Source organism: Vespula vulgaris, chromosome 12 (genome assembly GCF_905475345.1).
Source record: "Vespula vulgaris chromosome 12, iyVesVulg1.1, whole genome shotgun sequence".
In the NCBI taxonomy this organism is placed as follows: Eukaryota; Metazoa; Arthropoda; class Insecta; order Hymenoptera; family Vespidae; genus Vespula; species Vespula vulgaris.
Window position 1 is genome coordinate 5003739 of NC_066597.1, and position 24376 is coordinate 5028114.

Sequence of the window (24376 nt, forward strand, 5' to 3'; positions counted from 1 at the left end):
ATATAATATATACTACTGTACTTTATAGTTTACAATTAATTTGAATAATGTTTAAAGTAATCTTCTTTGGTAAAAGGAGGAGAGGTTTTCCTCTTTCTCTGGTTGTAGAGAAAGAGAAAACCATATGAGAAAGAGAGAGAGAGAGAGAGAGAGAGAGAGAGAGAGAGAGAGAGAGAGAAAATTTGTGAAGCTTTTAGCTCGACGATACGAGATATAATAATCGAGAATCCCTTCCCTTTCGCGAAGTAACGCAAAACGATCGTTCTTTTCTAAGTTCTCATCTTTCTTCACGTTATCGCTATTTCTCTACGTTATAATATAATAGTAATAGGTCTACCCATTAAGTCTATCTTTATTTTCAAGCTCGTTTCTATTTTCTTCCAATACTTCTTTTTCTTACTTTTCATATATATCTATACATGTATATATATCGTTGTACATATATATATACACACACGCGCACACGCTCACACACACGCGCGCGTGCGCGCACACACACACACACATATCTATATAGGTATACGAATATTTCTCTATTTTCTATATGTACTATATACTATTCCTGGCCCTTTATAACAATGACAAATGTGACTGTTTTCCGGCTTTCCTAGTGCGAAGTACTAGCTCGAGAAATACTATGACGTCACATTCGAGTGCAGACGAGAGGTAACTGGCCTCTCCTACGTAAATACGCACTCGTCATATATTCTCTCTTACACATATATTCTCATACATACGTACATACATATATTCTGTTATTGTACGTACACGTAGATGCGTTCTCATAGAGAAATTTTCAAGAACGACAAGTTCGACGATCCAATTGTACTTCGAAATAACGGAAGCATCGTTTGTAACGTTAAAAGCGTCTGTTATCGTAGATGGACCGAGTTATCGGAGCGAATGCACTTCGATTCGAATCGTTGCACTACCGGTTCATTTCTATTCGAATTAGAAATGGATCAACTGGAAAACTTTTTTCTTTTTCTTTTTCTTTTTTTTTGGACATTTTCTTCTTTCATTCTTTCTTCTCTATTCCGTTAGGTCACGATCAAGATCGTGTGAGATTGAAAACATTATTTTCTTTTTCTTTTCTTTCTTTCTTTTTTTTTTCTTTTTTCTTATTTCGTTAGAAAAAATTCATATCCTAAAAGATAAAGATACTTTACTACTTTGTACTACTTCATACGATATTAACATTGCTTTTGTGACAACTTGTATTAGCACATAGATCATACAAGCTTACACTCTTGGGTCTTGTCTACGTTGCATGTACTGTATCCGGCAGGTGTAAGGAATATGCTCTGTACATGGGTGCATCAAAATTCACTACAGCTTCTCTCTTTCTCTCTCCATGCACCCTTCTTATCCCTTCGCTGGCATACGAAGTTGCTAATAGTCTAGTAAACTGAGTGCAATTTACGATGATGTATATTATTTCACGAAGACTAGTTCGAGTAACATTTGACGTTCAACGTTCATAACATTGAAAGTTTAAAATTAATAAGAGAAATTTTATATTCAGTTCTTCTAAAAGGTTTCTTCTTTTTATTGACATTTCTTTTTTCGTGAAATTTTACAGAGAGAGAGAGAGAAAGAGAGAGAGAGAGAGAGAGAGAGAGAGAGGAAACAAGAGACAGTGCATCGATCGTTTGATCATAAATCATTCCTAAGGAAAGAAAAAAAAAAAAATACATAAAGGAAGTTCCGCTTATCTGTCAGAGAAAATTCATTTTCGGACGTCACCGGGTTAATCTTCCGAATTATTTTTCCGGTTGGCAAGCTTGAGGAACGTCCATCGGTCTATCGCTATTCACACTCAATTTCCAAACTTTCCTGAAAGATCGATCGAGTCCCATCAGCTTTCGTCCGGTTTTCCTTCTTCACATCCCTCTCTTCCTTATCACTCGACCCCATAATCCTTGTTTCGGGGTGTATATAACAACGATACTACGACATCCCTTACTATCAGCTAAAATTAATAAAACGTGTTGTCTTTACAAGAGATAGGACATGTTATTACAAACGTTGTACGAGATAAGTCAACTAACGTTTTCTATTATTGACTGAAATATCTTCGACTATTTTTGACGATAGAAATATCAAAATAAATAATTTGTTTCTTTTAAAAAGGGACAATATTCTGATTAACGCAACATTTCTGTCTAGATATCTTCGTAGAGATTTATCAGATCGTAGATGTCAGACAATCTTTTCTCTTCTTCTTATTTTTTTTTAAATATATCGATATATTTTTATTATCACAACACATATTGTAGCATATAAATAGACGAATTAAACGATATGAATTTGTTGCGATTAAAAAAGAAAGAATGACATTCGTAAAACGTTTAGATTTTAAATGTTTCATATTCATTCCTCTGAATCATCTGCAGAGCGATTACGATAAATCCAATTTTGAAGATGATCGAGAAACTTGAATTGTTGAGGATCAAAATTGTAATTATATAATGTTTAATTCATAATATTATAATAATAATAATAATAATAATAATAATAATAATAATAATAATAATAATAATCGTTCCCACACATGACTACACTTTTACACTTCCTTTCCTCTGCTTGTGTTAATTGTTCAAAAGTTTAAGCTGAGCCGAATGTTTTCAAGTTGCCGAACGACGTAACTCTGGCGATCGACTTTGTTCGTCGTTTCGAAAGAGAGATAGTTTAGCGATGTTTCCTCTAGAACTATTTTGGAACGCGAGTAATGCAACACTTTGTTCTTGTCTCTCTCTCTCTCTCTCTCTCTCTCTCTTCATTTCTTTCTCTCTCGCAACGTTGTATCGTCGAAGCGAATTATTAATCAATTCCGAGCCTTGGGAATGTCCTCTCAGACAGAAGCAATCTTCCTTAATCACAAGGAAAGTTACAGTTAAAATCGCATTCTTGAAATTTCTGTTGAGGAGTCTGCCGAGAAGCTCAGAGAGGAATAGGGAGAAAGAATGAGAGGTGGTGATGTTACTAGTGATGGTTCGTGGGTTAGAATGAGATCGAAGATGAGAGGGTTAGAAGAGGATACTAGCGTTGACTCGAAAGAGCCTCCTGACGTGTACCGGTAATTAATGTGGTCTCACGCATCGGCCAATCTTCTATATCTCGCGAACTAAGGATAAACGGGGATGGGAGGACTAGAAAGTGAAGGAAAGCAGTAGAGTAGGAGGAGAGGGGGAGGAAAAGGAGGAGAGGAAGGTAAAGTGGAGGGGCTGTGAGATAAGCTAAAATCCCATTATAGTTCGTTGTTGAATTCTCTTGGTATCCACCGAACGGTCTGAAGCCGTTTCTCTAGCTTTTCTCTCTCTCTCTCTCTCTCTCTCTCTCTCTCTCTCTCTCTCTTTCTACATATATATATATCTTTATCTTTCTCTTTCTCTTTTTGGAAGGTGGAGAAGCACGGCCCGTTTTGCAGTTCCAGGATAATAGCCAGGGCGGTGTCGGACTTTAAATGACTGTTTGCGCTCGCGGTTCGTAAATTATGCCGACCCCTTTAGGGACACCCGGTATATTCTACCTACGTATGTACATATGTACGTAGCTAGAGATAGATACGTGTGTACGTGGCTAAGAGAACAATATTAACGTTCCTCGTCTGGCGCATCCTCGTCGTCACGGCTTATGCTTCGCCGATTATTATATAGAGCTTATTTCACCGTAGGAATTAATTCGACCCCTTTAACAGTTTCACATCGAGTGTGTCTTTTCTGTGATTGCATATCTTTGCATGTAAATGTGGGAAAATAAAAATGATATGAAAGAGAGAGAGAGAGAGAGAGAGAGAGAGGAAGAGAGAAAAGTGAAATAATTCTTGGGAAAGAGAAAAACAACAAGCACGTAGAAAAGTATAATAATATTTAAGTATGTCATTATTAAGCGTACGGCTGGTGTAATTTCGTGATTGTTACGAAGCGTAGAGAGGAAAAGAGTTTTCGTTGGGACTCCAAAGATCAACGATTCTTAGTATCGCCAAGATAAAAGAGAAAGAAAAAGATCAGATCTTTTCAGGTTCTTTTTTCACTTCTACGACCAAATCGTCTCGTCTCTGTCCTTCTTTAGATTGAGAAGTCAGTAGAGAAACGAACCTAACACAAACGGAGACTCGACTGGGAACTCGGCAGGACTAAAGAGGTGTAGTAGGTGGAGTATCGAGATACGAACTCTCTTTCGTCTATCTTTCTCGCGAGTCCCAGGGGTGTCGTCCCGTTCCGTCTGTCACCGACATCATCCGCTCGAATTCTGATCTTTCAACGAACGTTACGGGCAAGACGTTCGTTCTCACGGGAGTTGAAAGCGCGCGAGTGTTCAAAGAAAAGGGGAAAAAGTCGGTGTTTGAGGAAACATCATTAAAGCTGGGAAAAGAAAGAGGAGAGAGGGTGGAATCGAATAGGTTCACGAACGCCACTCGAACGGCCTTGAGTATTCGTCTCAACGACTAATTTTTCACCTTCCCGTTTCTTTCATTCGATTAATCGACCTAACACTCGTTACGATGTTCCTTTCACGAATGTATCGATATTTTCTTTTTTTTCTTCTCTATCTTTTCAACGAAAGATCAGTAAGTTGATTGATATTTGTTTTACTGTCTTTTTGCGCAGAAATATTCTTACCTTGTTTCCAATATTAGGTCTTCTTAATTAAATGAAAACAATATATTTATATACTATTCATGAAATATTTAATTAACCCCTTTTCTCTTAAGCCTTATATATAAAGAGAATATATGTATATTAAAGTTATATGTATACGCATGTACTCACATTTGAACGAGGCTCATGGATACACACACATATATATCGGGTCGAAATGCTTATACATTTACACGTTAAATCTGAATCTTCCAGGACTTGTAGTAGCACGGAAACGTGCTCGTAAGATCAAGTTGTGGTTTATATCGAGATATTCGTACAAGATGACGGTAACATACAAAAATTAACCAAATCTACGAGGAGACACTTTTCTGTAGGATTGTTGCCACCGTTCTTTACAGAAATTTCTTCGCAATTGTAGAGATTATACCTATAGTATAAATTGTATAGAAAATTGCAATAGGTATGTACTTACGAGTCGAGTAATATGAAACGTTTCAAGAAATTTAAAAAAGTCTAAAGGGAAGGACTATTTTGTTGGCGTATACTAAGAAAACTTTCGTCCTTTTCATTTTGCGTTCTCAGGTCCATTTACCGCAACATTTGCGGAACAGACGTTTGTGGAACACCAGACGGTATTATGCTCGGGGGATAAGGAATCGGTAGCTCGTAATAGTCACAACTGCGTATGACTTCGTAGAAGCATTATCCTCTGATGGCTTTGGTCTCGCATCCCTTCCCACGAACATACACTTTCATCGTAGTGCTATTACGGAGATAAAGCTCGTGCTTTATACGATTCGAAGTTAGCCGGTTAGCAGCAAACGAAACAGAATCTTCAAATAGTATGATTTACTCGTGGACACGATCATTAATTTTCGATTAGATGTAGGTTTAGAGACGATTAGTTTAATAATATGTAATTAATTAATGATTACGAATTACGATTGGAGATACATCGAAAGATTTGATAAAAATCTTTTATTTATAGATTAGTATTTCTTTCTTTTTTTTTAATGTTTGTATTAAAAAATGATTGGTTTTTTCTTTCTTTTTTTTTTTCTAATCGAAAAAATTCCGAACAATCGACAATAAACACTTTGTACAAATATTATTTGCCCGGAACAACAATAGGTCCGTTCTCTTGAGATTGTTGTAATTGAGTTACTCAAAGTATATATCGATGTATGTACGTCGATACAGAAGAGATGGCTTATCCATCTTCAAGGGATTGAAAGGACCCTAGGGAAATACGTCTGGTATTTGTCGCGTTTCGAGTTATTTCTTCAATCGTTCTTGCTACTCTGTGTACGCACGTATATATGTATGTATGTATGTACGCATGTATGCACTCTTCTGATAATTGCAACTCGATAAAGTATTCGCAGGCAACGATGTAATTCGAATTTTCACTGATCTCGAAATAATTTTATCGATTGGACTCTTACCTATTTTAGCTTTTTTATTTTATATCTCGAATTACTTCATCGATGCTCCCTTTCTTTTTCTTCTAAAAGAAAAATCGAGAAACATGTGATCTTTTTTTCTTTTTTTAATGAACTTTGTATATAAGTACACTTGTGATAATAAATGACGTATATCGCAGGTTCTTTCTTTATTCGGTAAAATTTCTCTTCTCCTATCTGTTTTATGTTATCTTTCCGTTCTTATTCGACTGTAAGCTAATAATTTCTATACGTGTCGAAGACGACCATATCAGCTTTCTGTTTTTTCTTCGTCGCTATAATTATTTGTAAATAATACAAATCGAAAGCAATTAGTCAAAAAACTTGATTTATAATTTAACTGCACGTTAAATATCTGTTATATTTAATATATATATATATATAATCATTATACAAGTAATAATAGCAACGAAGAAATATTCAGTTTTGACATGTCACATCTTTATACAAAGATTATACTATATTCACATACCAATATTATTCTTTATAAGATAGAACCAAGCAAAGATAACATAAGATAAAAACAGAAAAATTCTATTGCATGGAGAGAGAATCTTTACCGTATAAAATCGATGGCTTTACGTGTACGTATGTATATAAATGGTACGTACGAGTTATCTTAATACAGAGAAAAGATAAAGTATTCAAAACTTCTTCGATAAACATACAATACAATGGTGAATCAACTCGTTGGTGTAGCCTTGTTGATCGCAACGAATAACTTGTGAATGGGAAACGTACGGATAGTAGTCGAGTAAGAAATCGTTTCACTATCGTCGAATGAATTATTAATATCGTTAATTTCATCGATGATGTTGTTCATTCACATTCTCTCTCTCTCTCTCTCTCTCTCTCTCGTCCCCATTTCTTCGTTGGCTCGTTCCATCTCTCTTGTTTTCTCTGTGCCACTGTGGCACGCAATTGCCTATTGGCTTTGCCAACTGTTTCGGATTCCGTTGAATTTTCGTGACTCTGACCTCGCGTTTGCTCGAGATGCATTCGTGTCGTCCAAAGGTAACACAATTGCATCCTGGGTCCTCGAGAAATTCCGTTGACCGTATCGCTAAAACAAGAACTTCACGCATACCCGTTAACTTTGAGGAATCCATGAACTAGGGGGAGAGGATTCGAGAGTTACCGGGAATACCTCACACGTATGATACTCGCGTAGAGCTACTACCGACGACGTAGAACGTAGAACACCATATCTGAGGTTCCATCGCGTTCCTGCGTGTATCCGCGTACACGAGAGTATCGCGTGTTTTCGTCGTTTCGAGCGCACGTGCCCCCCTTTCTACAACCCCACTTCTTCCTCTCCCTTCCCTATACAAGCTCACATACCCCATAGCCTTCTTTCCTCCAACCCTTCAAATCGTCGATAAAACGTTCTCACGTTCTACCCTGGATGAGATTATAAAAAGAAAACAAGAAAAAAACAGGTTAAATATTTCTTCCAAATATTAACTTTTATTTCATATGTTCGATACAATCGAATGGATACGTCTTCTTTTATTTTTCATTTTATTAATCATTGTTAGTAAAAAAAAAAAAAAAATACGCTCGATCGTTTCATACTTACGAGATAATTCTCTAATAATATATTACGATGTTTGCGTGTATTACTTATATTCGTTTCTTTTTTTTTTTTTGCAATAAAAAATAATTCGACGTTTATTTTTATGATGGTAGACAATTTTTGGCAAAGGTAACTACGAAGGACGTGTCAGACCAATAAAGGATACAACAGAAGAATCATATATATTCATTTGGAGGGGTTGTTCGACGCCGACTTCCGAGAATAACAGAAGTTACGACGTACGGAGAGACAAGAATGGTTGAAGCCGACATGGGGGACTAACGTAGGAGACCTTCTTTCTTAAGCGTTATTTATCATCTTCGATTCGTCGGAGAAGGATTAGTAGGAGAATTCAAGTTAGGGACGTGTTCGAGCCATTAGCGTGTTCGCTCGTTGGGTGTACGGAAGTATCGAGGGGTTTCTTGGTCGGTCCATTAAACGTAACAATTTCGAGATCGTCTGTAGCGAGAAGGGAAAGGTCGAGAGGTTGCACAGTAAGTGTATGTGTGTGTGTGTGAGAGAGAGAGAGAGAGAGAGAGAGAGAGAGAGAAGAGAAGTCAGTGAACGCGGAGAATGGGAAGAGTAAGAGATAGGAAGAAAAAGATAGATAGATAGATAGATAGATAGATAGATAGATAGATAGATAGAGAGAGAGAGAGAGAGAGAGAGAGAGAGAAAGAGAATAGAATGAAGGGTGAAAATGCAGGGACGTGTTCGATACGTCCATATCGGAAAGGGCTTTTATTGTAGGACATTCAATGCCGAGGATGTTTGACGGCAGAAGAATAAAGGGTGGAATAAGTTTAGACGAACGTAGGATAAGCGCAGAGTTTTTTTTCGTAGCGCTCTGTCGACGCTTCTGGTCTCCGTTCAGCACCCTCTGACGAGTCGACCTCGCACCGACAGTGTCAGTATCGACTGGGGTACCTCGCAAAGCGAGGAGCGACGAGGGTGGCTAAAGGGGTGACGTAGTGGGAGAAAGGGATATGGAAGGGTAAATGCAACGAGGAATAGAGAGAGAGAGAGAGAGAGAGAGAGGGAAATAGGGCGGCTCGTAGATTCTCGGTCGTGCCCAGTGCAGCATCAAAAGCTATGCTCTTTACCATCTCTTGAAACATCGAGAGTCTTATAGGAGAATGGAATTCAAGTAGCTTTGAAATTTGATCTTTTGGACTTGGACTTGAATGAAATGTTTTGAATTTAAGATGTTTCTCACGTGACTGATACACGTACTAACTTAATAAAAAGTAGTATGAAAGATACGGCACTGATGGCGCGTCGGCGACGCCTCGAGGTTTCCACATGGTCTCTTTCGCATCATCGTTGTTTGTCTCGTAGGAGTTCGGTGATGATCGTGCGTCTCCGGTCAGCCGTTCCTGTTGGTGCTGCCACATGGCAGCAGCAGCAGCGGCGGCGGCAACGGCATCAGCAGCATCAGCAGCAGCAGCAACGGCAGCAGCGGCGGCGGTGTTTTGCGGGCTTGGCAAGCTTTCAGGGGCGGCACCTGCGTGATGGTAGAGCCTGAAGAAAGAGAGAGAGAGAGAGAGAGAGAGAGAGGGAAAGAGAAATAGAGAGAAATATGAGGAGGAGTAGGAAGGTGGAGGAAGAGTAGAGAGAAGGAGGGGGAGGGCAGTTGGTTGGTGTCGGCGAGCAGGGGTGGCGGCGACTCGGGCGCGTTCGGCCGACTTCGCAAGTCATCGCCGACGTCTCGCGTTGGGGCTTCCACATGGGGTTGGTATTGGCTCCCGGGGCGCAGGGTGGCTTGTGCGGCGGGGCTCTAACCGGAGAGCGACTCTAACCGTGGAACGGAACGAGAGAGAGAGAGGGAGAAAGAGAGAGGGAGAGAGAGAGAAAGAGAGAGAGAGAGAGTGAGAGAGAGGAAGGAAAAAGAGGAGGAGGAAGAGGAAGGTGGTGGAGGGCGGAGTGTAGAGCGACGGCTCGCCACAACACCCCCCCGAAACGAGCAGAGAGCGTCAGTGCTAAGGTGGGTTGCTCGCTCGGAACATTGTCAGAGAGAAAGAGAGACGCGTCCTGGGAGTGCCTGCCGCTGGTTGCTGGTGTGCTGCTGCTGCTGTTGCTACTGCTGTTGCTGTTGCTATCGCTGCTGCGGGCCACGCAGTGCCGAAAGAGAGAGAATGCGCCGTGGACCGGCCGACTGATTATTCTCGTCATATGAAATAAAAAGAGGCGCGCGAGCGCGCGCGGGCGCGTGTGTCTCTATGTATCTTCGTACGTATGTAAGCACGCACGTACCCAGGCACGCATGCAATCCTGACGTTTCTACGAGAAAGTTGGCGCACACACGACGACGGCTCTTGAGCGGATAGAGAAGAGGAGAAGAAAAGAGAGAGCACGCGCGCGCACATACAATTCGACACGCAAGCTTCCACGCAAGCTCTCGCACGCAAGCTCCCACGCACGACGACGAAGAGAGGACGCGCAGTTTCCGAAGAAGACCGCCGAGAGGTACGCGTCGAGCGCTGCTTCCTCTCTCCTGCTGTCGCACAGGAGGAGGAAGAAGTGAAAGAAGAAGAAGGAGGAGGAGGAGGAGAAGGAGAAGGAGAAAAAAGTAAATTTTAACAAGAGGAATATAACTAGAGGAGGAAGGTGTCCGAACGGAGAAGAAGGAAGATAAGATTCGAGGAAGTGTTAGAAAAGGAAAGAAAAGCCGAAGACATGAGAGAACCTAAGCATCGTCCAACGTTCATCGGAAGGCTTAATGCGGCCGAAGTAGCGGCGTTTCGGTTTGTCGGATAGACATTGTATTTTCTTAAAGGAAGAAAAAAATTCATAGTGAAAGAAGGAGAGAGGGGGAGGAAAAGAGAGAAAGAGGAAGGGAGAAATAGAAAGAGAGAGAGAGAGAGAGAGAGAGGAAAAAAGAGCGAGGGTGGGAAGAAAGGAAAGAAAAAGGTGTGTCGAGGCAAAAGGAAAAGTCGGTAGGAAGCGGAACGAGGAGGTGGTGGAAGAAGGTAGGAGGAGGAGGAGAAGGAGGAGGACAGCGTGGCGTTCGGGGTAGCGGTGGTGGTGATGGTGGTGGTGGTGGTGGTAGTGGTGGTAGTGGTGTAGTGGTGGGTGCTCTCTAGGTGAATGATCGTCGTCGGCCTCGTGGAAGAGGCGTCCGCCTCTTATGCGGGCTGCCGCACGTGCCGCATCGTCCTTCTCGGCAGCGACTAGCGGCGGAGAGCGTGCGGTGTTGGAGCGATTCCGGTGGAGCGAGTTAACGAGAAACGACGAGGTGGAGGACAACGTCGAGAAGGAGAAAACGAGGTTGAAGGGGAGAAAGAGGGCGGAGAAGAAAGAAGAGATAAGGTCGGCGGACTCGAGACGGAAGCGCGGAAGGGCCGCCGTCGTGTTTGCCGGCGTTAAGCCCGCAACCGATTCGGGCACTGTCGTCCTCCTCCTCCTCGAGTACTATTGGTTTGCGCGGCAAGTGGAAAGAGTCGTTGATAAGGGAGACGAAGAGGACAAAGTGGAAAAAGTGGAAGAAGCCTCGAGTGGTCGGCCGGTGCGTTCGTCGGCCCGGCTGCGTCTGGCAGGAGCCGCTGGATTCCGCCGCGGGATATGGCCGCTCGGAACGTTCTCTCGGATTCGTTTCGTACGACGATGACAACGGCGGGATCGGCTAAGAAGAGAACGAAGAGGTCGTACACGTCGAGTAGCGTAGTAACGGCGAGTGTGAACGCGACGAGGACGACGCCGAGGACGAGGGCAACGACGGCAACGAGGGCAACGAGTAGGCCGACTACCGCTACTCTTCCTCCTACCGCTACTACTACTATTACTACTACTACTACTACTACTACTACTACTACTACTAATATTGCTGCTGCTGCTGCTACTGCTGCTGCCGCTGCTGCTGCTGCTGCTGCTTTTATTATTACGGCTGCAAGGACTGCGACGACGACGACGAGGACGACGAGGACGAGGACGACGTGGACGACGACTGCCGCTACCGCGACTGCTGTCACTGCTATTGCTACGACTACAACTATTACTGCTAGTACTGCTACTACTACTACTACTACTACTAATACTAATACTATTGCTACTACTACTACTACTACTACTAATACGACTAGTCTCACTGGCACGGATATCGGGCTAATAGAAAAGAACGTGCCGTTATCGGCAACGAGCTGTGCGACGGGGACGACGATGACGAGAGAGTTCCCTTGCAAGAAACAGAAGCCGACGAAAAGCAGCACGAGCAATAACGATTCTGCTACTATTATTACTAACGATAATAATAATGCGATCATTAGCGCGAGCAAACGATCGAGAACGATCAGGACGATCACGGCGGTGGCGTTCGTCTCGTTGAAGGGATTCGTCTTTAGGAAGATTACGGGCTATGCGTCTATGTTGTTCGTGCCGACGAGAAAGTTAAAGATGCCGATGCGAATGACGACGTTGTTGTCGATGGTAGTCGGTCGCGCGGCCGCAAAAACCACGGTTCGTCCTCGCTCCTTCCTCCTTCAAGGGCCTTTGAACGGTCGCTGCTAGCGGAGGCAACGGTCGCGTGTCTCCTCCTTCTCGGTCCTCCTCGTTCGAAGAGGAAGCAGTGCCGTTCCCTTACCGTCCGGATCTATTCTCTGGGCTATATTCGTCGCTTCTTCTTCTTCGTCGTTGTCATCGTCATCATCAGCGTCAGCGTCAGCGTCAGCGTCAGCGTCAACGTCAGTGTCAACGTCGAAGTCAACGCCATCGTCGTCTCCATTAACGTCAAGGTCATCGCCATCATCCTCCTCGTCAACATCGTTGTGGTTGTCGGTGGTGTTGGTGCTCGGTGCTTATTCTTCTTCTTCTACTTCTTTTTCCTCTACTTCTTCTTCTTCTTCTTCTTCTACTTCTTCTTCTACTTCTTCTTCTATTTCTTCTTCTTCTTCTTCTTCTTCTTCTACTACTTCTACTTCTACTCCAAGTGTTCTCGTACAACCGATCTTGTCGTCGTTCGTCATCGACGATTCTAGCTCGTTCCGAGCACGAAAGTTCGCGTTACTCCTCGACGCCGGCGTCGAGATCGTCGCGGCAACGACGACGACGACGACAACAACGACGACGAGCGTGACGGACAACAACGACGACGACGTCGCCGTCGCCGGCGCGGATAACGTCGGTGTGGACTCGTGGAGGACGAACAAGACGAAAACGAAAACGAAAAAGACAAAGACAGAGACAAAGACGACAACGTGGACGAGCAGTCGGGGGATATGTGTGGGTGCGCCACGTCGACGCGGCGAGGACTGGGGACTGCTGCGGGTAAATCGGCACCACGGGCCACGAACTTGTCGTGTTCGAAGCCACGTAGAACGCCCGGGCTACGGTAGCTCGTCGTCCTTCGGCGTTATTCCTCACCGACGCCCGCGGGCAATGTGCCCACCCGACGAGATAACTACGTGAGTCTCATCATTTCTTCTTCTTTTTTCCCCCTATTCTTCTTTCCATTCTTTCTTTTTTCTCCTTTTTTTCTTTTTTTTTTTGTTTTTTTTTTTCTATCATCCCTATGCGTCACCCATGTGTAAAAGAAGTTATGAAGGGAAACGTTGTCGTAGGATTTATCACTAGCGGACTATTATATTATACTAACGATAAATGACAACGTTTGGTTTTATCATTCCATACGGAGGAATAAGAGTATCAATGATGATGATAATAGAATGATGATATGAACGTAAGGTAAGAAAGGATTAAGTGAAAAAAAGAAAAGTAAATAAATAGATAAATAAATGAAAGAAAATGATAAAGGGATATGAAAGAGAAGGATTGGGCTAATATAGAAGATAAAATGTCAGATATAGAACTGTAGACGAAGTAGCGCTTGAAATTCAGATGATTAAATAAGAAAGGGAAAAGAGATAGATAGATAGAGAGAGAGAGAGAGTGAGAGAGAGAGAAAGAGTGAGAGAAAGAGAGAGAGAGAGAAAGAAAGAAAGAAAAGGAGGGGATACCGCGGATAGGCTAGCCGAGTTTAAACTTTTATCGATTCGACGAGGAAGAGGTGCGGTGCGGAGACAACGCTCCGCGTGCGTGTCATTGAACTTTCGGCGGATTCTACGAAAGATATCGACGGTGCCGATGTCCTCTGCAGACTGTACTCGAATTTCCTACGATCGTAGATTTTAGTTTTCACGATGAAACGCTAATTTTCCCGAGAAAAATTTTCTGATATCTCTTTCTCTTTCTTTCTTTCCCTTTCCCTTTCTCTCTGTCTCTCTCTCTCTCTCGTCTCTTTCCGTCCTTTATTAATTTTTTCCCTTCGTAAAATCGATCGTATATTCGATCGAACATCGCCGATCTTTTCGAAACTTCGTTCGAACGTTTCTCTCGATAATTAAAAAAAATGTAATATTTCTAATGGGGAATAATCGAATGATCGATGAGTAGAAAAAGTATTGTATTCTTGCGATAAAGGAACTATATAAAGTAGATAAATTTATTTCTATATCCGATTAGATCGTTAGTAATTTACATCGACAACGACGGGATCTTTTATAAAAAAAGAAAAAAGAAGGAAGAATAAAGAAATTATATATATATATATACATATCATATACATTATTCGGACATTATTGTCCCCGATAAAAATCCTATCGGCTACCGATTAAAATAATCGACTAGCTTTTCGAAATCGACCATCTCTAAAGCAAGCCAGAGCCGAGTTCTACCGAAGTAATCTTATTTCAGTGAGTCCCGCTATCATCTGAAAATCCACTTTAAGAAGTCCGTTGAATGCGGGGTAGGCAACGTTTTCCGGTCAAGGTACGGTCTCTCTAGTAAGGAGAGTATACCGTGGTGCTTTCCTGACTCGCATCTCTAAAGCTTTTTTCAAAAGCACGGACGAAGCGTGTTGTAAAGCAGTGCATAAATGATACCCATGTATGTGTTTCTTCCTTTTTATTTTTCTATTTTTTTCTCTTCTCTTTTTTCCTTCTTTTTTCATTTTTCTTTCTCTTTCTTCTTCTTGTCGATGAAAACTCGCGAGACTGGCGGAAAGCCTCGATTAGGATTGAGAGAGATAGACGAAGATAGAGATAGAGATAGAGATAGATAAAGAAAGAAAGAAAAAGTCGAGTGTGCAACGATTTGGAAGAAATTTCTACGCAATACTACGTTTCTACGCATCTAGATCTTTTCTTTTTCCATACGTGAAACGAGATGTGACACGGTATCATTTAAATGACTCTGCTATTCATCGTTATCATAAAAGAGATACGAAGGTCGTTTTTTATCTCTCCCTCTCTTATCTCTTTCTCTCTTTCTATCTAACACGTTTCATCGATAAAGAGAAAGTCGAGAAATGATGGCGTCGGTCTTGTAGGCTTTATAATAATAAATCATCGTTACGTAGAAAAACGATTTTACTTGATGGTTTGAAAGATGTAGAAAGAAAGAGAAAGGGAAGAAAGAGAGAGAGAGAGAGAGAGAGAGAGAGAGAGAGAAAGAGGAAGAGAGAGATAGAGAGATAGAGAGATAGAAGCAAGAAGTGCCATTAGGTGGGGCAGAACTGCCATCGTCACTCAATCGTCTCGCCTACGTTGACGTCGGCCAGTGATTTAGTGACCGAGAATATATTGATGTTATTCAAATTTATGGTTCGTCGGCTGCCTATTCAATGATACCCTCGCGACGAGATGAGATTTACATTCAAATTAACGTCTACCTTCGTCGTATTCGATCCAAATTTCTCTCTCTCTCTCTCTTTTTCATTTTATCTCTCTCTCTCTCTCTCTATCTATCTATCTCTATTTCTATCTCTCATCTTAAAGTTCGCGCTATGATTGCATGAGATTCCATAGAAGTACTTCAGTACAAAGTTTTCGAATCTCTGACGATATGCAGTTTCTTTCGAGAAGGTATAAGGGAATGAAGTACGATGCAAAGGTATATCATCCCCTCATCTGGAAGATTCCTTTCGGTAGACCGCAAAACGTTCAGATATCTAACAACTTTGTTTCCTTGTGGAAAATGCTTCGTCGAAAATTCGTCGAAATCGTATAATTCTTTCAAACTTTGCCGATTACGAACGAAAGTCTATTTATCTTGCATACACTACCTCTTTTTCTCTTTCCACGAGATCGAATTAAAAGGATTCGATGAGTTGTTTTTTTATGTTCCTTTTTTTTTTTTTCTTTCTCATCTTCAGAAAGGATACCTGACAGGCCGAAGCTTTTTTAACATTCCATCGTTTGTCTTTGTCTCTTATGAATACCCATCGATGGCCAAGTTTTTCGCAAAAGAAAGAAAGAGAATAATAAAAAGAAAAAAAAAAAGAAAAAAAAGAAAAATGAAGAAAAAAAGAAAAAAAAACAAACAAACAGGAAAAGAGAACGAAAAGTTTCGCTCACTTCATATGCGAAAATCACATGGGGGTGAGGGTGAAGGTGGGGGCTGAGGGGGAGTGGTTCGTAGGTCGGGTGCGATCGAGGGAACATCGAAAAATTGCAACGGCAATGCCTTTTGAAGCTTTTACCGTACAGGAGGAGGGTGGACACAATCGAAATGCTAATTTTTGTCCGGCCAAAGGAAGCATGGACGAATTGCATTTTTCATTTCGAAGCGAGGAAAGGTGGTAAAGGGGTAGGCAGGGGTGGGTAGTGGGAGTGAGCTGACGGTCGGGGATGGTTGACGCCGTTGCGGAGTCACGGATGCAGGTTAAAGCGGCCGAGTTTGCCAGCCTTCCACCCTCTCTCTCTCTCTCTCTCTCTCTCTTTGCAACCCCCACTCCCCTCTGAGCCTCACGCCACGGTGTGAAGTACCAGCGTTGCACTACGGTGCAAAGTGAGGCGTATCCACTGCGCTGCGCTGCTCCATTTTCTCTCCTTTCCTCTCTCCTCTTTCGTCGTGCCTTGAGTCTATCCTATATACACGCATACAACTACACGTAATATATACACGTTGATGCGAGCGCATACAAGCCGATAGAAAACTTTGTAATGCAAATGTTTCGAAATAATAATTTCCAGGCAGTGTGTCGTGTCTCGTTGAGTTTAGTCTCTCTCGTGATGATAGTGGTGGTAGTAGTAGTAGTAGTAGTAATACTAGTAGTAATAGCAGTAGTAATAGTAGTAGTAGTAGTAGTAGTAGTAATAGTAGTGATAATAATAATAATGATAGTAATGATACTAGTACTAGTAATAATAATAGTAGACTTTATGTTTCAACGACGAAGACATCGAGCGTCTTATTCGTTTCGTATTTTTTTTTCTTTTTATTTTCCTTTTTATTAACTATCTGCTTCTCTTCTTTCTATTTCTCTTTCTCTCTCTCTCTCTCTCTCTCTCTCTCTATCTCTTTCTGTCTCTCTTTATGTCCTGTTCACAAGCGGAGGAAAAATCACGTGGAAAGTCTTCTCTTCTCTGATGTTAGGCGATGGTAAAAACGACAAAATAAGATTAAACGGGAGTTACAACGAAGGGTCATATCGTAAAGAATTAAAGTCGGTAAAGTTGATAAAAGTTTCGGTTCGTTCGGTTCACATCGTATTACCCACCCATCCCAACCAACCATCCACCCACCTTGCAATCCTCTCCTTTACTCTTTCTATCCTTCATCTACCCCCTCCTTTTCCTTCTTTACCTCTTTATCCCTCTTTGACCACGCCCTGCAGTTGAAATTGCTTGGTATTAGAGAGTAGTAACCCGATTTGCAAAGTATGTCCTACCAAACGAGAGAAACCTTTCACCGAGTTGCTTAGCGTACCATTGTCATCGCTTTACGATCAGTGCGTGTATTCTAATTGGATTATTGAGGATTGTATATAACAATAATAATAATAATAATAATAATAATAATAATAATAATAATAGTAGTAGTAGTAGTAGTAGTAGTAGTAGTAGTAGTAGTAGTAGTAGTAGTAGTAGTAGTAGTAGTAGTAGTAGTAATATTATTAATAATAATAATAGTAATAATAGTAATAATAATAATAATAAAATAATGATATTAGCAATAATAATTAAAAGTATAAACATATAACCAGTTATGATTATTGTTTATATATTTCTCTTTTAATCGAATACATATTTATAATCATTTTACTTCTATTTTCTAATGTCTATTGTTAGCTTTTTTGTTTTTTTATTTCTTTATTCCTTTTTTATTACGGATATAAACTGAAATCTATTATTTCATCTATTGTTTTTGTTTTCTTTCCTTTAGCTTTATACGAGTTACGAAATTGCGAAAGTTAAATTTATAATATTATATATATATCACTTATTATAATTTAGATTTATAATGTATTCATATATTTTATATATTTGAATCTTTAAGAGTCATCACTTTAAGGGAGGAATTTTTTCATCAAGTTCGTTATGTCCTCGATTTTTTATCACACAGATAGACCCGCGTGTGCGTATATTTGGCCCAGTAATCAACGTGTTGAACTGAATCTTTCTCATTTGAATTTTATTCGAAGATCTCGACGAAACATCAACTAACTATCCTTTACAAATTTTGCGAATGATCAATGGGATAACTCATCCCTGGTATGTAATATTCTTTATAATACGAGATCTTGTTAGGAAGTTGATCTTTTACGATGCTCCTCGTGACCTTCTCGTATTTCTACGCTTTCTAATAGTAATAAGAGCTTGGAAAATGAACTCTTTCTTCATTTCTGATAAATTATAGTCCATTCACAACAAAAAACGGCAATGTCACAATACGAGTGCTATATATATATATATATATATATATATATATATATATATATATATATATATATATAGAGAGAGAGAGAGAGAGAGAGAGAGAGATAGGTGTAGATAGATAGATAGAGAGAAATAGCAAGAGAAACAAGAGTAAAGTCTAATTACTTTCGGATGATTTGTTTCATAGGGCTCGAAAGTCGAAGTCGTTGGATTCAGTTGTCCTGTGGCTTTAATGATCATCTGACATTAGATTAGGAAAGACAACCCTTAACAGTTTCGTAAGATCGACAATAGTATTCCATGGGCTTATTTAACTATTTTCCAGAGTTTATACCAATACTAGCTCCATTGGTACTCAACGAGTAAGACGCTCAACGAGATTCTTAAATTAATATATAAACTTGTGAACTTTCTGCTCTATCTTTGTCTTTCTCTCTCTCTCTCTCTCTCTCTTTCTTTTTGAAAGTACTTCCTTTGAGACATAATAAAATAGAATCGTGAGAACGACGACACGTTGTCGCGATGTTCGTAAAAGAGGACAAGGAAAGGTCTGAGAAAATACGAAGTTCTCTTACTTCGTATATATAATTATAAAGTCTATGTGTATATATACACACACATACACACACACACACACACACACACACACACACACACACACACACACACACATACACACACATACATATATATATCCATAGTTTGTTTATTCTATTCATAAATAGAAGAATACTACATCGATAAGACGAATGTCTGAATATCAGTCGGTTCTTTTGCTATACTTTTGCTATACATAAAGGGAAAAGGATTCGTGGACTTATATCCGGATAAAATGTAGCTAGCTCGTAGAAGGAAAAGAGGGAAGATTACGTTTCGGCAATTGCTACTGGAAGATAAAAAAAGGGAACGAAAGGAATAAATACAGAAGGAACGAAAAAAAGAAAAAAAGGAAGAAGGAAAGAAGAGAAGAGAAGAAAAGAGAAGAGAAGAGAGAAGAGAAAAGAAAAAGCTCTAAGGAGGAGAATGTGGAGGGAGAGTGAGGAAGGGTAGTAGACGAACGTTAAAGGGAAGAAAGCGGCTGAAGGATACGGAAAAAGGGAATTAAGCAATGGCCCACAAATCCGGTGGCCGCCGTCGAGCGAGAAAAAGGTATAGCAAAAGGAGAAAAAAGTAAATCGAATCCAAAGAATAGCTGGATCTTCGTGTAAGCGCTTACGCTCGAAGAGGAAAAGAGAAGGAGAGAGAGAGAGAGAGAAAGAGAGAGAGAGAGAGAGAGAGAGAGAGAGAGAGAGAGAGGAAAGAAAGAAAGGGAAAGAGAAAGAGTAAAAAAAAAGAAAAGGAAACAATAGGCGTTATTCGACGAATGCGAACAAAGTACGAAACGAAGTTTTTACTTTGCGTGGGGCAAGCTTCGAAATAAAAAGAAAATGAAGCAACATTTTTGTTCATTTTCTTTGGTTTTTATAGTGATTGCTGTATCGAAAGGCAGCAACGAAAGAGAGAGAAAGAGAGATGAATTTCCTATCTTTCTCTCTTTCTCTCTCTCTCTCTCTCTCTTATTAATGTATACTGTTAGTGTTCATCGGAAAATGAAAGTTTTACTTTAAGAAAAAGTCTTTTAAAGTTTGAACCGTCAGTTGGAAAAAAACGCATCTTATCGATCGACAAGCCGTCATACTGTCGTTCAGAGTATTTTCTTTCTTCCAAAAACAGTGTCCATTTTGCGAGCGTTAATCGTGGGTACCCTCGAGAAGAACAAGCGAAGAGAAAAGTTCTTCTCTCACGGTCCACTTTTGCATCGACGACGCCATGAAGGACACGAAGTTTCCCAAAGTGGCCTTCTCGTTATTTTACGACACCGTTCATAGTTTCGCTCTCTTCTAAGGTAAACTTCGTAGGGACGCTTCAGTGAAAACGTCAAGCCCTCTTTTTCAGACTTTCGAACACTTCAAAGTGTTCGAGCTTGACAGGTCCTAAGCGATTTTTAGCGTCTAATCGTTTTCTCCCCTCCGAATTCTTTCGAACGAGAAGGAATTTTTTATATCTATTTTTTCCTCTTTCTGTCAGCGTTAAACCCAGAGAGAGAGAGAGAGAGAGAGAGAGAGAGAGAGAGAGAGAGAGAGAGAGAGCGAGAGAGAGAGAAGATATAATACACAATATACAATAAAAATTCTTTCTTTCCTCTGATATATAGTAAATTTCTTTGGAAAGTGTAGTACGTTCTATCGCATTAATAACAAAAACGATAGTAGAGCGATGTTTTCTTTTTTTTCCTTTTTTTTTAAATGCGAAAGAACCCGTACAGGTTTTTTCTCGCCGAACGAAACGACTTCAAAGAATGGACTACCAACGAACGGCAAATGCTTTCTCTACCTCAACGTGTAGGTACATATGTATATACGTATGTATATACGTGCGTAGAAACGCGTATCTATCGCGAAATCCGTTTGGATCGCATTGAATCGGTGCGATACACGGTTTCCATTTTCTCTACTTTCTCTCTCTAGTTCGTTCGTCCATTCGTTCGCTCGTTCGCTCGTTCGTTCGCTCGCTCGTTCGTTCGTTCGTTCGTTCGTTCGTTCGTACTTTCGTTCATTTTTCTCTCTCTTTCTTTTCGTTTCTCTACTTTCGAACTTGGTGGCTTTACTTTACGAGTGAAGCTCGTCGATTCATTATCGCTACCGATTTTTTTGAAAAACGTGGATAGCACCTTCGTTCACGATGCTCTACCGAGCCAATAGGAAGAGACCGGTAACGAACACCGCCCGTCGAACTTACCGTAAATGGAGCAAAAACACTCTGCCAAATTAAAAAATATGGCAACGATCCAAAGCGGCACACACGTTGCCTGGCACGAAGCTACGCTTCTGATTTCCTTTCTTTTCCATTCGAGGCCGGTTCACTCACGCGGACATCATCGGTAGAATTATTCTCGCGAAAATCCCAGCTATTTTTTCGCCCTGTCGAATACTCGCGGGATACCCAGAGAATTACACGTTTGCTTCCTTCCTTCCTATCTTCCTTCCTGCCATTCCTACTTTCCTTCGTTCTTCATTCTTTTCTGTCTTTCTCTCTTTCTCTCTTTCTCTATCTCTATCTCTATCTATGTCCTTCTTTCTTCTTCTTTTTTTGCTTTTCTATCACCTTCCTCTCTCTTTTTTTTTCTTTTTACTTTACTTCGAGATAGACCATTATTTTCAATAATTAATTGTAATAAGCAAGTTTTTGATTAATTAGTCGTTTTAAAAGTTTTATTTGTTTTCTCTTATTTTCTGAAAAATTTTATTTCGTTATATTTTGTAATAAGTTAATAATGATGATGATGATGATGATGATGATGATGATAATGATAATAGTAATAATAGTAATAATAATAATAATAGTAATAATAATAATAATAATAATAATAATAACAACAACAACAACAATAATAAAAGTAAATTGCAAAAACGTGGGATAATCGCATAGTTAATTATTATTAATTATTATATTGGTAGTTATATTGTAGTTGCTGATGGAGTCTATTGCATGCCGAAGTTAGAAGCTTAAAAAAAAAGAAAAAAGAATCGGTATAAAGTAAGGGAAACTTTTTTAACGAATTTTACCTTTCTCTACTAACTCTTTTTTATTTTAATACATTACGTGCTATACAAGTTTTATCAAAGAGCTAAAAATAATTGTTAAAAAACAAAATTTGCAGTATTACATTTTAAAACAATTATTTTTAAATATAAAACACAATTTTTAATCGTGCACAGCGCCAAGAACTTTTCTTTATAGACTTAATATTAATAATTCAGCGGAATGATAATGTTAAAAAAAAAAGAATAACATCACTATGAATTATGAATCAGAGATTTTCAACGATTGCATTTAAATAGGAAGAGTCAAGCGATTATTTAAGATTTAAGTTAAGATGCAGCGTATAGCACTTTGTCCACTTATGGCACTGTGCCATTGATTTTTTTCTTTCCACTCCCTTTCCATTCTTCGTCTGGGAGTAAGAGCTCGTTCGTTGTAATTTCATTCTCGAATTTCTTTGAGAGTAGTGAAAGAACGAAAGCGTAAAATATCACGTATTTGACGTACGCGATGAGAATAATTTGAAGGTCCATAATGTTGTTTTGTATTTTTATCGACACCGGCTTCGTTTACGATCGCTGCATGGGATGATCTAGCTTTACGATTTCGTGCTGTTTATTGCGCGTATAAATTCGAACAAAGCGGGTTCGCGAGCCTGACTCGTCGTCGAGTGAAGGGGAAATGAGAATAACAAAGCGGATCGTTTATATCGAGAAAACAAATCGAAGTATGTATTTTTTTGGTGAGAAAGGACAAAAAAAAAGAAAAAAGAGATACATAGGGTCGTACGAGTTCATATCTTTTCTCCTTTTTTCATTGTTTTTTCTTTTATTTATTTATTTATTTATTTATTTATTTATTCTGTTTTCTCTTATTTCTTTTAAATGAAATTATTTATTACATGTATATGTAAATATATATTTATCGAAAATCGAAGGATCTCATTTTATTCATATTGTTGTTTGTACGTAGGTCGTGTACGAGTAGGGGCATTTTTCTTTTATATATTAGAAATTGGAATCGAACGTAGAAACTCGTGCGGATTTTTCTCTACTTGTCTCATTTCATCGGACCATCACCTCGTCGTCGTTGTCGTCGTCGTTGTCAGGAAAATCGAGAAAATGAGAAGAGTAAAGTGACACAAATGACGAAGGAATAGCGAGCTTTTTGTGTTATTTTTCCTTTCTCTCTCTCTCTCTCTCTCTCTCTCTGTCGTTTCTTTCTTTCCGTCTCTCTTTCTTTCCCTCTCATTTCTTTCTGTCCGTCTCTTTCTCTCTCTCTCTTTTTCTCTCTCATTTCTTTCTGTCTATCTTTTTCTCTCTCTCTCCTTCTTTCTCTCTCTCTCTCTGTCTCTATCTAATCTATCTTTCTTTTTCTCTTTCTGTCTCGGTAAAATCCAAATAAAATTACTGTCGCGTAATTGTCAGCAACCGGGCGATGAGCGTCACGTTGCAATTGCGCTCACAACTCTAGCTGATGGGACGGACTAATTATCGTCGCTGCTTGACGTTTTATCGCGTTCTAGCGAACATGCTTTTCCTCGCGACAAGCTTTGACACGCGACATCGTGTAACTTTTATTATAATCGGTCGGAGCTTTTTCATCGCGTTTACCGGAGTTGCTCGGTCTCTGATATATATCGCGAGGATATTCCCGTTCATTTTTTTTTCTTTTTTTTTATTCCCCTGCTCATACGTACTTTTCATACGTTTAATGAGCAGCAACTCCGATTCTCGACTAATGAGAATTTGTTTCAATGACAAACAATTTGTTGTTCAGACATATTCATAAAAAGCAAAAAATATAATTGATATCAGTATTCTGTAACGATAAGACGTCGATATTACGCGTTTCTTTCGGTTAAATTTTATTATTTCCTAATCTTGAATGAGAAAACTATCAGATGTAGACATTAGAATGAGATTAGACAAGTTTCTTCCTTTTCTTTAAATTCGATCTTTAAAGTTCGAGAAATCGAAGAATTACGATGAAATAGGAACAATCTTCTAAATCACGAAGGTTTTTCTTTCTTCTTGGGTACTCGGCTATTCGTTTAAATCCGATGGACGATCCAATTTAGAAGTGACTTACCGTCGTTAAGAAAAAATACGGAATCCCTTGATAGAAATGGTACCAGTGTAGGAACCTCAACCACGATCATCCGTTTTCCGTGCATCCACTCTTTCGGGAGCTTTGATTCTCGCTCATTTCTCCTCCTTTCCATGCCTTAAAAACCCGACCGACTGGAAGAAGAGAGAAGAAGATGGAAAATGCGTCTGTCACACTTGGCGTGTCTCATCCCCTCTCTTTCTCCATTCCCCCTCCTCACCACCACCCAAACTTCTTCATCGCTTCCACTACGCAACCCGTTTTAATGGCGGCTTCATTCATATTCATTTTCGCTTTCATTTTGAATGTTTCGCGTTAGAAAGACCGAGGCATACACTACCAGGTGCATGGATGAATTTCTTTTTGATCATATTTCTTGTAGTTTTTTCT

General features: G+C 39.9%; 1 protein-coding gene across 1 annotated transcript in view; it reads left to right on the top strand.

Annotated features, from left to right (window-relative positions):
- Positions 1-12903: 12903 nt before the first annotated feature.
- Positions 12904-24376, top strand: part of LOC127067951 (acetylcholine receptor subunit alpha-like 1) — a 131591-nt gene continuing 120118 nt past the window's right edge. Inside the window, exon 1 of the mRNA XM_051003437.1 lies at positions 12904-13042. The gene's annotated coding sequence lies outside the window, so the exon portion shown is untranslated. The remainder of the gene's footprint in view (positions 13043-24376) is intronic.